Source organism: Mercenaria mercenaria, chromosome 7 (assembly GCF_021730395.1).
Source record: "Mercenaria mercenaria strain notata chromosome 7, MADL_Memer_1, whole genome shotgun sequence".
In the NCBI taxonomy this organism is placed as follows: Eukaryota; Metazoa; Mollusca; class Bivalvia; order Venerida; family Veneridae; genus Mercenaria; species Mercenaria mercenaria.
In genome coordinates this window covers 42,700,239-42,714,740 of record NC_069367.1, presented here as the reverse complement: position 1 = coordinate 42,714,740, position 14,502 = coordinate 42,700,239, and the positions used below count along the sequence as shown (strand labels likewise).

Below are 14,502 nucleotides of genomic sequence, written 5' to 3'. Positions count from 1 at the left end.
CTTTTGCAAATTATTTTTAAGTTAAAATTTAATTTTGTTAGATGCAAAATACAACAACAAGTATATCTCTATTAGACTCTAATCTTGCATCAGACTGTTAACGTTTGTTTGATTTTCAAAACCCTTTTATTTGAAATATAAGTTCCAGCTCCCCCCCCCCCCCCTGCACCCCAGAAGTGGCCTATACTCATCAAGGATGCACCATACTATTTTGGCAAAGGAATACTAATAATATTTTCTCAAAATTTAGACCCAGAAACGCACCAGAGGCCACCATTCCATACTTGTATTTTCTAATTTCAAGGGGTACTAACCCCGCCATTACCTCAAAATTTTGGGCCTAAAAATGCACCGGACGCTACCATTTCATGCCTGTACTTCAAAAATTTCCAGGGGGAAAGCCCCCCTCCCCCCACCCACACAACCCATGAAAATTTCAACAATTAAATAAACCATAAGAATTACAAATTGTTGCAACATGCACAGTGTGTTTGAGAATACACCCCATGCAAGCCCCCCCCCCCCCCCCCCAGAAATGCATCACCGACTTCGATATTTTGTGGCGAAAAAAAAATTAAGGCCAGTGGAAACCCTGATCAACCATGGGATTAATTGTAATTATAGACACAATTATTTGGTATCCATGGTAAAAGAATGACATGTAAAATATTAACTACATAAAACTGACTTTCATTGATTTGATTAGAATAATTATGTAATGTATTTCTACACAGTTTACTTTCGGCTTTATTCGAATGAGATACTGTTCATAAGGGGTGGTACCAGCTCTCGATATGTATCAAATACTGGTATTCAGGGTTTCATCGATCAAAATATCAAACAAGAGGACCATGATGGTCCTGAATCGCTCACCTCTTCCCACATGACCAAGTTTTGAGTATGACGTCGTTTTTTCTATTACTTGACATAGTGACCTAGTTTTTCAGCTCATGTGACCCAGTTTTGAACTTAACCTAGATATTATCAAGATAAAAATTCTGACCAATTTTCATGAAGATCCATTGAAAAATATGGTCTCTAGAGAGGTCACAAGGTTTTTCTGTTATCTGACCTATTGACCTAGTTTTCGAAGGTACGTGACCCTGTTTTGAAATTTACCTAGATATCATCAAGGTGAACATTCTCACTAATTTTCATGAAGATCTCATGAAAAATATGGCCTTTAGAGAGGTCACAAGGTTTTTCTATTTTTATACCTACTGGCCTAGTTTTTGACCGCACATGACCCAGTTTCGAAACTGATCTAGATATCATCAAGGTGAACATTCAGATCAATTTTCATGAAGGTCCATTGAAAAATATGGCCTCTAGAGAGGTCAAAAGATTTTTCTAATTTTAGACCTACTGACCTATTTTTTGACTGAAGTTGACCCAGTTTCAAACTTGACCTAGATATCATCAAGATGAACATTCAGACCAAATTTCATACAGATCCCATGAAAAGTATGGCCTCTAGAGAGGTCACAAGGTTTTTTTATTATCTGACCTACTGACCTAGTTTTTTATGGCACGTGACCCAGTTTCAAACTTGACCAAGATATTTTATCAAGGTGAACATTCTGACCAATTTTCATGAAGATCCATTCAAGGGTATGGCCTCTAGAGAGGTCACAAGGTTTTTATATTTCAAGACCTACTGACCTAGTTTTTGATCGCAGTTGACCCAGTTTCAAGCTTGACCTATATATCATCAAGATAAACATTTAGACCAACTTTCATACAGATCCCATGAAAAATATGGCATCTAGAGAGGTCACAACGTTTTTTCATTATTTGACCTACTGACCTACTTTTTGATGTCACGTGACCCACTTTTGAACTTGACCTAGATATCATCAAGATGAACATTCTGACCAATTTTCATGGAGATCCATTCACAAGTATGGCCTCTAGAGAGGTCACAAGGTTTTTCTATTTTTAGACCTACTGACCTAGTTTTTGACCGCACATGACCCTGTTTCGAACTTTACCTAGATATCATCAAGATGAACATTCAGACCAACTTTCATAGAGATCCCATGAAAAATATGGCCTTTAGAGAGGTCACAAGGTTTTTCTATTATTTGACCTACTGACCTAGTTTTTGAAGGCACGTGACCCACTTTCGAACTTGATCTAGATATCATCAAGATGAACATTCAGACCAACTTTCATACAGATCCCAAGAAAAATATGGCCTCTAGAGAGGTCACAAGGTTTTTCTATTATTTGACCTACTGACCTAGTTCTTGAGGGCACGTGACCCACTTTCGAACTTGACCTAGATATCATCAAGGTGAACATTCTGACATATTTTCATGAAGATCTCATGAAATATATGGCCTCTAGAGAGGTCACAAGGTTTTTCTATTTTTAGACCTACTGACCTAGTTTTTGACCACACATGACCCAGTTTCAAACTAGACCTAGATATCATCAAGATGTACACTCAGACCAACTTTCATACAGATCCCATGAAAAATATGGCCTTTAGAGAGGTCACAAGGTTTTTCTATTATTTGACCTACTGACCTAGTTTTTGATGGCACGTGGCCCAGTTTCGAACTTGATCTAGATATCATCAAGGTGAACATTCTGACCAATTTTCATGAAGATCTTGCGAAATATATGGCCTCTAGAGAGGTTACAAGGTTTTTCTATTTTAAGACCTACTGACCTAGTTTTTGATGGCATGTGACCCAGTTTCGAACTTGACCTAGATATCATCAAGGTGAACATTCTGACCGATTTTCATGATGATCTTGTGAAATATATGGCCTCTAGAGAGGTCACAAGGTTTTTCTATTTTTAGACCTATTGACCTAGTTTTTGGGCACGTGACCCAGTTTCGAACTTGACCTAGATTTCATCAAGATGAACATTCTGACCAACTTTCATAAAGATCCCACAAAAAATGTGACCTCTAGAGTGGTCACAAGCAAAAGTTTACGGACGCACGACGGACGCCGCGCGATCACAAAAGCTCACCTTATCACTTTGTGACAGGTGAGCTAACAAAAAGAAACTAACTACATGGTAAATGGCCTCAGTAGTAGTTCTTCTCCAGTCAGCGTAATCTGTTTACTCTGGAAATGCTTTTTTACGACGTCACACCTGACAGCCAATCAGCGTTCAACAGCATCGAAAAAATTAAGTAAATGGTACCCGAACAGAATGGTAATTTTTGCAGTGATGATTTTTTCACCTGCAAATTCTAAGCGTACTAAACAAGTTGAGAATATATCTCTATCATAAGCATGTTGTTGTCACCAAAAAGTAAAGTCTGGTCGTACTTTAAAAAACTGGAGGTGCAGACTGCAGACAGGGATCGAATTTAGCGGTCGCTAACTCGCGAAATTCGAGTAAGAATAAAAAAATGCGAGTAGAAAATCATGGCACTCGAATATTTTCGCGATCATGTTCAAAAATCGGGGAACTAGCTCAATCTGTCCTTTTCTCTTTAAAAACTCCTTTGGGGCAGTTAATTTACCGATAATCACGTGACTGCTTGTAGACGCTTGTTGCTTTATACAAAATTAATTATCGGATATCTAAGTAAGCGTTTAGGCAATATTTGTTTTCATTTTGGTCTGTAATTTGCAAAGTTCTGCGGAAATGGTGAGGAAAATAACATGTTTCTTTGTGCAAAAAGGCCCGCGGAGACCGAAAATGCTAGCAACACTAGAGGCAGTGACCTAAGAAAAACTTAAAACTTCAATGTCCTGCCAAAAGTCCAAAGAATCATTGAGTACTTTGGTTCGTATCGTACTTTCAAAACCAGAAAGTCCCCGGCCTGTCCGGACCGTGAACTTTTATATGAAACCAAACAACAAAACAACTTAAAAAAATTTAGCATGTAAACAGCTTTTAAATAATTGCTAGTGGAACCCATCATTTTGCTAGTGGAAAAAAATGGCACTAGCAAAAAGTTAAATTCGATCCCTGGCAAAGCGAGTTTTCTCCACCTCTAACGATATATACTGTATGCAGAAAGGTCGATGTTGGATGCAAATGGATTAGACTGCATGATTTTTCTAAAACAAGAGGGCCATGAAGGCCCTGTATCGCTCACCTGACCTACTGACCTAAAGATAATCAAGATTAACATTCTGACCAAGTTACATTAAGACAGGGTTTTTTCTAGCTAATTTGGGAACATAACCTATACCCCCAAAATTGGGAATTTTGACGCGTAAATGTTCCAAATTGGGAAATATTTAGTCCCATAGGATATAGCAAGGATGTGTTTAAGCACTTTCCCATACATTTGTTTCACATTGTACAACCTCTTTAACATACTTCCATTACAAACTTGTCCATAATTTGGTCAATGTTTGTGCAATTTTGATGGAATTTGTTTCAGAATGTAGATTGGGAATTTTTGCACTCATTTTGGGAAAAATACATACTTTTTGGCATTGGGAATATAGCCGAATAACGGCTATAAAAACGGCCAAAAAAAAACCCTGTAAGATATGGTCATAAATGTGGCCTCTAAAGTGTTAACTAGCTTTTCCTTTGATTTGACCCAGTGACCTAGTTTTTGACCCGACATGACCCAGATTCGAACTTGTCCTAAAGATCACCAAGGTTAACATTCTGACTAATTTTCATGAAGATATAGTCATAAATGTGGCCTCTAGAGTGTTAACAAGCTTTTCCTTTGATTTGACCTAGTGACCTAGTTTTTGACCCCACCTAACCCAGATTTGAACTTTACCTAAAGATCATCAAGATTAACATTCTGCCCAAGTTTCATTAAGTTATGGTCATAAATGTGGCCTCTACAGTGTAAACTAGCTTTTCCTCTGATTTGACCGGGTGACCTAGTTTTTTATTCTACATGACCCAGATTCAAACTGGACCTTGAGATCATCAAGATTAACATTCTGACTATGTTTCATGAATATAATGTCATAAATCTGGCCTCTAGTGTTAACAAGCTTTTCCATTGATTTGACCTGGTGACCTAGTTTTTGATCCCAGGTGACCCATTATCAAACCCATCCTAAACTTTATTGAGGGTAACATACTGACCAAGTTTCATTAAGATTTGGGCCCAAATTGTAACCTCTAGAGTGTTAACAAGCTTTTCCTTTCATTTGACCTGGTGACCTAGTTTTTGACCCCTGTTGACCCAATATCGAATTTGTCCAAGCTTTTAGTAAGGGTAACATTCTGACCAAGTTTCATTAAGATTGGGCCACAAACGTGACCTCTAGAGTGTTAACAACCTTTTCCTTTGATTTGACCTGGTGACCTAGTTTTTAACCCCAGATGACCTAATATCGAACTCATCCAAGATTTTATTGAAGGTAACATTCTGACCAAGTTTCATTAAGATTAGGCCAAAATTGTGTTCTCTAGAGTGTTAACAAGCTTTTCCTTTGATTTGACCTGGTGAGTTTGGTACTTTTTGGAATCGGTGTTGTTCGGATTTTTAAATGTGCCCTATGCACATAGTAATTAATCAGTAAAGACGTCTGTAGACGCTTGCTGTTTACATTTGTCAAAAGCGTCTCGCTTACTGCTTTGAACATTGAATAAAAATGTAAATGCGCGTTTGTTAATAAGAAATTAGTGCTAAACACATTTTCTACGAAGAAAAAAGAAGTAAAATACAATATTTTCAATGTGAAACAACTTTCGTCACGCTGCCATTACTGAACTTTATTATATATACTTATGTATGTCCAGATGACGTCATAGCTCCACAGTGGTGTAGTGGTTAGCGAGTTCGCGTCGAAATCCAGAGGTCGGGAGTTCGATCCTCACCAGGACCAGATTTTTTTTTTCTGGTTTTTTTTTTTTTTTGTATTATTATGAGTTTTGAAAATATTGTATAACTAAAGTCATTCATGGGAAATTTAACAAGTGTTTTTTGATGTCAGGTTCCAATGTAGTGCCTGTACAGTAGTCAGTAGACATAACTTTTTTTAAAAAAAGTTTTAGGATCAAAATATAAAGGCATTGAACTGTGAAAAGCAAATAATGCTCTTCTCCCCGTTCACATATATATTTCATCTGTTAGCTTAAAAATCACTGACCAGAGTTTATCACTAGGAAAACAAGAGCTGTCCGTAAGACAGCCAAGCTCGACTATTCGAAATATTGTCCCGGAAGCAGGAAAATATTACCCAAAAAGGTAAAATATCAAAAGAGTTTTAAACGCCGGGTCCTACCTGGCTGATATTGCGGTGGTAAAGCAATTAAGCATATTTAGAGAGTAGGCTGGGCTTATCTGACAGATGATGGGTGATAACACTGAAACTTTATCTCTAGTAAACAGAGCCACATGTGCTTTTGTATATTTTTCAGATCTGAATAAATTGTAGTAAATACTCATCTACAAATTAAAAAGCCTATGTATCTACAAGGGTATCTACAAATATTTTCCATTGTTGAAATACTAATAATTTACATGACTGGATGAAGTTAAGAAGTTTAAACTTAACTTTGCTTTTGTATCAGTATCAGAGCAATGATACACAGGAATTAGCATTTCATGTAATAAATATTAAAATGTGGAAATATTTTTGCTTACTTACACAATTCTTTGAAACATATTCCATAGAATTTTTGAATCTCTCAGAGTTATAACAATATATGTCAGTATGTGTATTGCATAATGAATGTTTGAATATTTGTTTTTACATCTCCCAGAAATTGAATTTTGAAACTACTGGCTCTGATATCCATATTTAATATGCATGTAAATACTAACAAACTGCACTAAAAACATACACCTGGTGACTAAATATCCTAGGAATGTTTTAGTTCAGCTTATCACAGTGACCAGAATACCCCCATTTTATAAAGTAGGGTACTCAGAGAAATCAGACCTGCTAATTTTACTAGTACTTATTTCAGTATACCAAAAATACTCATCTGTTTGTAAGAGCTATATATTTTAACTGTAACAGTTTCAAATTATACAGTTACTGTTCATTTGTTTGAAGTAGGTCAACACTGAAGGAAGTCAAATTACCTTCTAACCTAATGGGTCAACCAATGTTTTGGGAACTAGATATAAATCACTTTTATCTACAGCTTTCAGGTGGCGTAGCTAATTACTGTAATGTGTGCAATACAGGGATGCTGGGGATTATAACTCTTGATAATTGAGTGGAACAAATGTAGAATATGTGAACAATGTGATATAATATGTGCTCAACATTTTGAAGGTTAAATCAGAAAGTGAATTATCATTTATGGAATAAATCTAGCTTGTTTATAGAAAAAGCAGAAGATTTTATTTCTTTTCTTTATCTAAATGCTGAATGGAGTTATTTTTTCATCTCCCGCCATCTGTCAGATAAAGATGTTACTCATGTAAACTTCCCTATTCTGTTATTGGCTGAAAGGGAGGTCATAACCTTTATGTGGACTGGCTATAGCAAGTAGAGGTAAATTTGAATTTCTAGCAGACAACAAAAAACTTTTTTTCAGAAAAGCAGTAATTACTTGATAAAAATTTACAAAATTTTACACACTGAATTCTGTCATACTAGAGAACATATGTTCCAAATTTCAAAAAATAAAGTTCAATAAAAATAGAGATATTTAGAAAAAATGTAACAGTTTTCTGTTGTTCACAGCACTGTGTTCAGCTGAAAAGTAGACATTTTCTGAGCTTGTCTGCCTTTTATACTTTTACCCTGGTGTTTAAGTTCAAAAGGGGACATAATTTGACCAAAATGAAGGTCAGAGTTATGGGACTTACTGCTATCAACTAGTTTCATAACCCCGAAGGTACATGAGAAGTTTCAATTCAATATCTGCATTAGTTTTGGAGATAGTAACTTGCATGTAAAACTTTTAACCAGAATTTTCTAAGTCCAAAAAGGGGCATAATTTGCCCAAAATACATGTCAGAGTTATGTGACTTGACCCAGTGAGGTTGGTATTTGATCTAGGAAAAGAAAAAATAAGTTTCAAATCTATATGCCTTTTAGTATTAGCTGTATGTACTTGCATGCAAAACTTTAACCAGGATTTTCTAAGTCCAAAAGGGGGCATAATTTGCCCAAAATACATGTCAGAGTTATGGGACTTGACCCAGTGAGGTTGGTTATTGATCTAGAAAAAGAAAAAATAAGTTTCAAATCTATATGCCTTTTAGTAATAGCTGTATGTACTTGCACGCAAAACTTTAACCAGGATTTTCTAAGTCCAAAAGGGGGCATAATTTGGCCAAAATGAAGGTCAGAGTTATGGGACTTGTTGCTATCAACTAGTTTTATAACCCCGAAGACACATGTGAAGTTTCAATTCAATATCTGCAATAGTTTTGGAGATAGTAACTTGCATGTAAAAGTTTAACCAGATTTTTTTTAAGTCCAAAAGGGGGCATAATTTGCTCAAAATACATGTCAGAGTTATGGGACTTGACCCAGTGAGGTTGGTAAGGCCTAAAAAAAAAATTGTTTGTTTCCAGTGACATGGCCAAAAAAAATAGGGTAGGTAGGTAGGTATTTTTTTTTTTTTTTTAAACCTAACACCATCCTAGTTTCAAACAGAGAGATTATAAACCTTATAAACATGCATCCTATTGTTATGTTTGATTTACACCTGAATGTACAATGACTTTGATGATGTTTTAGCAATATAAAATGCCATTTGATTGTGTATTTAAATATTATGAAATAAATATTTGCTTTATGTTTGTGTTTTGTTGTTGTTGTTTTTTCATTTCCAGAGTAGCCAATCCGATTAGCTCAATAGGTAGAGCAGTCGATCTACGGATCAAGTGGTCGTAGGATCGGTGTATCCTATATCATTCATTCTCCGCCGCTAATTCATGTGGAGAAGTTGGCAATTACTTGCGAAGAACATGGTTTATATTTGATTAAACATGAAACTTGAATGAAATCTTGCTGTGGATTCTCTCTTTAAGTAATAATTTTAATATCGAATATTATTCAACAACCAACATTTATATTTCAAACTAAAACCAAGTAAAAGCACACTCAATCTGACTAAAGTACTTGATCTTCTAAACGAAGATCTGAGAACGACCCATTCACATACGTCTTCTGTATATTTTGGATTTCCATTATTGCTATTTTTATGTTATCCAATCAGACGACTTGTTCGATTGTCAAAGAGTAAGAAAAATATGCAGTTATTCTAGGACTCGAACCCGGGACCCCTCGCTTACAAAGCAAGTGGCCTACCGACTGAGCTAACCGGCTATCTGATACATTACGACATAAGAATTTCAAATATCAAAAGTCAATGCTACAGGTAGATTTGCAAGATGTTGTAAGCTAGGCTCTGATTGGCTAGTGAAAGGACCGTCAGAACGAGGCAATGAATAGGTCGTTTTCAGATCCTATGCGTAGCGTAATAGGAGATGTACTTTAGTCAGATTGAAGCACACTGGCCAGGAATATGATTTGCATCTTTGATCTGCATTGAGATTAATACCATCACCCCCTACCCCAGTCTAAAATTCTGGATTAACTGGAAATGCTAGACAATGGAGTTTTGACTGGTATGCCCAAATTGTGAATTAATAAAGCTGCAAGTGGTTGTTCAACGTCTTACTACTATAAATCCAGGGTTTTCCCTAGGAAATTTATTTTGAGGGACATCATGTCCCCCCAAATTTATTTTTCTGGAAAAAAAGAGACTATTTTGGGGGACATGTTTGGATTTGCTTGAATACTTTGATACTCTTTTGGGCTTTTAATAGTTTAAATTGATTAACTTTTAATTAATTTGAAAAATTGTTTTTTGGGGAAAACTCATGCCCCCCTTTGCTAAGAAAAGGGGGACATGGACCTCGAAAAGTGGTATATTTACCACCTTTTTTGGGGCTAGGGAAAACCCTGTAAATCCCATCTAAAACCTGACTTTTCAAGACTCTGCAGGCCTCGACCTTAACTTTTATCAGCAGGTCCACCAACTGCTGAAATCTAGTAGACCTGCTCAGACTTTAGTGGACCTCCAATTCTATCACATAAATTGTGATGTTGTAGACGTCATAACTTCATATGACTCAAAGAAACAGGACTTATTTCTAAAATAATTAAAAATGAAGACTGTAGCAATCTGTTATCCTGAAAAATAATCATTTTGGAAAGTGTCCCAAAATATGGACACAATAATCATCATCCACCCGACGTCGACCCGTGTTGAAAGTGAAAAAAAAATTAACAATTATCGGTAATTATTCTGATGATAAACTAAGTAATTAGCCTTGTTTTCATCATCAATTAACATCCCCTCAAAGAGCTAAAAGAAGTGTGTCGGTTATTATGGCATCTGAAGTGGAGATCAAAGCGGTATAGTTGCCCGAGACTGTCATGGCATTACGTCATGTTTTCGCGCCATGTGACACATCACTGTCTGATCGTACTTTCTCGATTCCTTAAATTGTTGAGAAGAAATCAATAAAAAAGGTTTTTCTTTATCTTTTTTTAAAAAGCGAATGAGCAATATCCCGAATAAACTGACATGTAAATGTGTCGTGAACGATGATAGTGGATAGCCTACCTCTGAGACCTATTTGCCCTCAAGGAATTTACATTATTGTTTGAAAAGAATATCTAACAAAGTGTTGTGTCAAAAAATACATGTACTATGAATAATTTAAAACTTATTAAAATCCGTAACAACATCATACTGCTTTATTTTAAAACCACATTTCTATTTACGTTCACGAGGTCACGTAACCTATTCTGCCGTGCTAACAGAAATCTGTTTGCCAAAAATCCTTTTACTCCATGTATTTAAATTGCTGCCGCTTTTTCATTATTTAAGATTTTTTAATTGTGTTTTTTGTACATTCTGGTCAAGAGTCTGAATTTTATTACCATAGTATGTACCGTTTATATACTTTAAGAAAGAAGTAAATAATCAAGATCGCGCTGTTTGAAATTTTACAAAACATTATATGAAAATCTGATCGTTTTGATATTTTTACGATTCGCGGGTAAATTCCAGTCAATCCAGGTAATTTTGCCTGATGTATTAATATCTCAATTTGGTAAAGTTACCACGTAAAAACCACTCGCCCGATCGGTGGAGTAGTCCATTCGTGCAAAGAGCTATAAAAATAATAATATACTTATTTGCAAAAATATGCGGCCCGATTTTGCCACTAAAAAAGTTTAGGGTCGGCGGTAAAAAAATAGGGTAGGTTGGGCCACCAGAAACAAACAACTTTTTTTTTTACGCCTAACTGATCTAGAATAAGAAAAAATAAGTTTCAAATCTATATGCCTTTTAGTATTAGCTGTATGTACATGCACGCAAAACTTTAACCAGAATTTTCTAAGTCCAAAAGGGGGCATAATTTGGCCAAAATGAAGGTCAGAGTTATGGGACTTACTGCTATCAACTAGTTTCATAATCCTGAAGACACATGTGAAGTTTCAATTCAATATCTGCATTAGTTTTGAAGATAGTAACTTGCATGTAAAACTTTAACCAGTATTTTCTAAGTCCAAAAGGGGGCATAATTTGCTCAAAATACATGTCAGAGTTATGGGACTTGACCTAGTGAGGTTGGTAATTGACCTAGAAAAAGATAAAATAAGTTTCAAAGCTATATACCTTTAAATGATAGCTGTATGTACTTGCATGCAAAACCTTAACCAAGGTGTGACGCCGACACTGATGCCAGGGTGAGTAGAATAGCTAGACTATTCTTTGAATAGTCGAGCTAAAAGAACTATTGGCGATGAATTATCAATAAACATCAAAAAGGTTCTTACTACCATCCTTATTCTATAGTGCTTAAAGATTAACCATAAAAAAGCCATAGATTTTTAACTTAGTTCAGTTAATAAACAGGGGTTTTTGAGAATTTCGGCAAACAGTGTTTTTCTCTTGGTAAAATTCTGATCATTAACTTTTAAAAAATCGCTAGTCTTTTGGGTTTAAAACAAGTTTTGTACAGTCATGTAAATGATTGTAATTCTCACATACCAGACGTCTATTACAGCAGTATTTTTGCCTGAAAGTTGGACACATCCCTCCTTCCAAAAAGAACCAAAATTTGACAATAATGACATTTAAAAGAACTACAATAGTCATTTCCAGGACTACGTTAATTCTTATTTCTATTAACTTTGGAACTGCAACATTAAGTTACTATTTACATTAAATCCTCAAAGCCAAACATTCACACGCAAAGAGACAGAATTCCTTTGTTGACCTAATGAGATTCTGTTAGGTTTGAAATTTTCAAGGTACAAGCTTTTCAATTTGAAGGAGTTATCATTTGTGACTAGTTTCCAGTATGATAATAATTTATGTAAAATTACTGATGCAGTACATTTTAATAAGAATAACAGAATTATTCAAATACGTTTTTTTCTTTATCTTGGTGCAGATGTTAATCTATACCAAACTATCTTTTGATTATATATAGAATATTAGGGCTGTCATCGATAGAAACGATATCGATGTATCAACGATTTTTTTTTGTCGATCGATTATCGATTCCCATTTTCAAAAATCGATATTTTACAGGGAGAAAAATTTAAAACTACCCAAATAAACACTCAGACCCTAAAAAACAACTTAAGTTCACAAAGTTGTAAATTTGGATGAATGCAAAAAAGGAGTGAAGGCAAAATAAAAATGAAAGATGTTATTAATTTTTATGTATTTCTTTTATTTCATAAATACAAATACAACACAATAAAACAGAAATATGGAAAGTGGGCAATAAAACTTAAAATAGCATTTACAAGAAGGTATATAGTATTATATGAACAAATAGGTCGTTAAACTAACTTAATAATCAATATATCGATGTATCGTCGATATTTGTCTTCTGATATATCGGTATCGTCGATACGCCTAAGACCCAATCAATGACAGCCCTATAGAATATTTGTCAAGTTTTCACATGTCGAGAATTAATCTTGATGCAGTCTAAAACATGCATTCAGAAATCATGAATTATCATTAATACTTATAATTTTAATAGATCTAATAGAACATAAACTTCCTAAACGGATCCATAATTCCAGCACCACTCCTTTAATTTTTAAGGGGCACTGGCGATTTTTCAAGGGAGCTCAGCCCTTTAGCAGGCTGGTAACATTGCCCGATCGGGCTTTGGACATAAAAACTAATATTTCTTGAAAATTAATGAAGATATTTCTTTCAAAGTTGGTCCATTTATTAAGCGTAACATATGATGCATGTTAAGGTAGAAATAACTTCGTTGCCTTCAGTTTTGTTAGAATTACTTCCCTTTTTCAAATTGTCATTATGCATAATTTTTGAAGTCCAAAAAAATATGTTTTAATGCAACGTTTAAAACAGAAAAGGGTTCAATGGCTTTCTATTGCTCCGAACTTTTGCGCCAATACCTTTCCTCTATATATTTTTAGGGTTAATACTTTGTTTCTAGTGCAGCTATATGAACATTTTTTTACAACTTACATTTCTCTATAATGTTGTAAGTGAGAGCACAGTAAAATATATACATTTATGTACTGGCGCAATAATTTAGAGCATTAGAAAGCCATTGAACCCTTTTTTGTTTTAAACTTAGCATTAGAACATATTTTTTTTGGACTTCAAAAATTATGCATCATAAAAATATGAAATGGGGAAATAATGCTACCAAAACTGAAGGCAACCAAGTTATTTTTATTTTAGTTTGTATCATATGTTATGCTTAATAATCTTGTTGCTACCCCAATCGTAGATACCTTACCCCAATGACCCGATGTGTCCGCTATGGCCATTCCCTAAGTTATAGGTTAATTACTGCAACCATTGACTATTACAAGTTTTCTTATTTTCCGAGAACGGTGTACCATTGGAACCAACTTCCCCCCTGTGTCACCCACCTCCCTACCCTAGAGCAGTTCAGTGCCGCAGTTTGCAGCCTTGAACATGTCTCGGCCTAGTTATCCTGCTGACTCAAGTTCTAACCGGGTGCGACACCTTATGTACCAGTCACTTTATGTACCAGACACTTTATGTACCACTTTGACACTTAGTGTACCACCTATATATTATATAGTAATTGTATCTCATTATGTAGCACTGTCAATATGTGATAATTACCTGTGAAAACAACTTTGATTTAATCAGCTCAAGTCCATAGAATGTTGTTAACATTCCTATGTGCATATAAATTACCTTATTATGACAATTAACATTTACTTTAGTAAAAAAACATTTCAAGTAACATAAAATAAAACATTTTCATCAAATCAAAACAAAAATGATCATCTACTATATATCATATATGTGGTATACTGGATATACCAATTACCGTGAGTCTTATATTCAGTGGACTCTATTTATAACAAAATGATTGTATTAAAAGATAAATTTTATTCTGTTTAATTAATTTATATTTTAGCTTTAGACTTTTGGCCAAAAAATCGTCAGAACCTCAGATAAAAGTTTCACTACTGTCATTCAAAGAAAAGAGGTGGGTAATTTTAGCATTTTCTTGCATATACCTATTACCGTGAATTTCAACTTTCAATCTAAAGACGTTGTTCAATTGATCTAAGACAA

At 34.9% G+C, this 14,502-nt stretch overlaps 1 protein-coding gene across 5 annotated transcripts in view; it reads right to left on the bottom strand.

The window, feature by feature from the left end:
• Positions 1-14,502, bottom strand: part of LOC123554302 (RNA-binding protein FXR1-like) — a 68,808-nt gene that overhangs the window by 53,431 nt on the left and 875 nt on the right. The gene's annotated exons all lie outside the window — the stretch shown is intronic.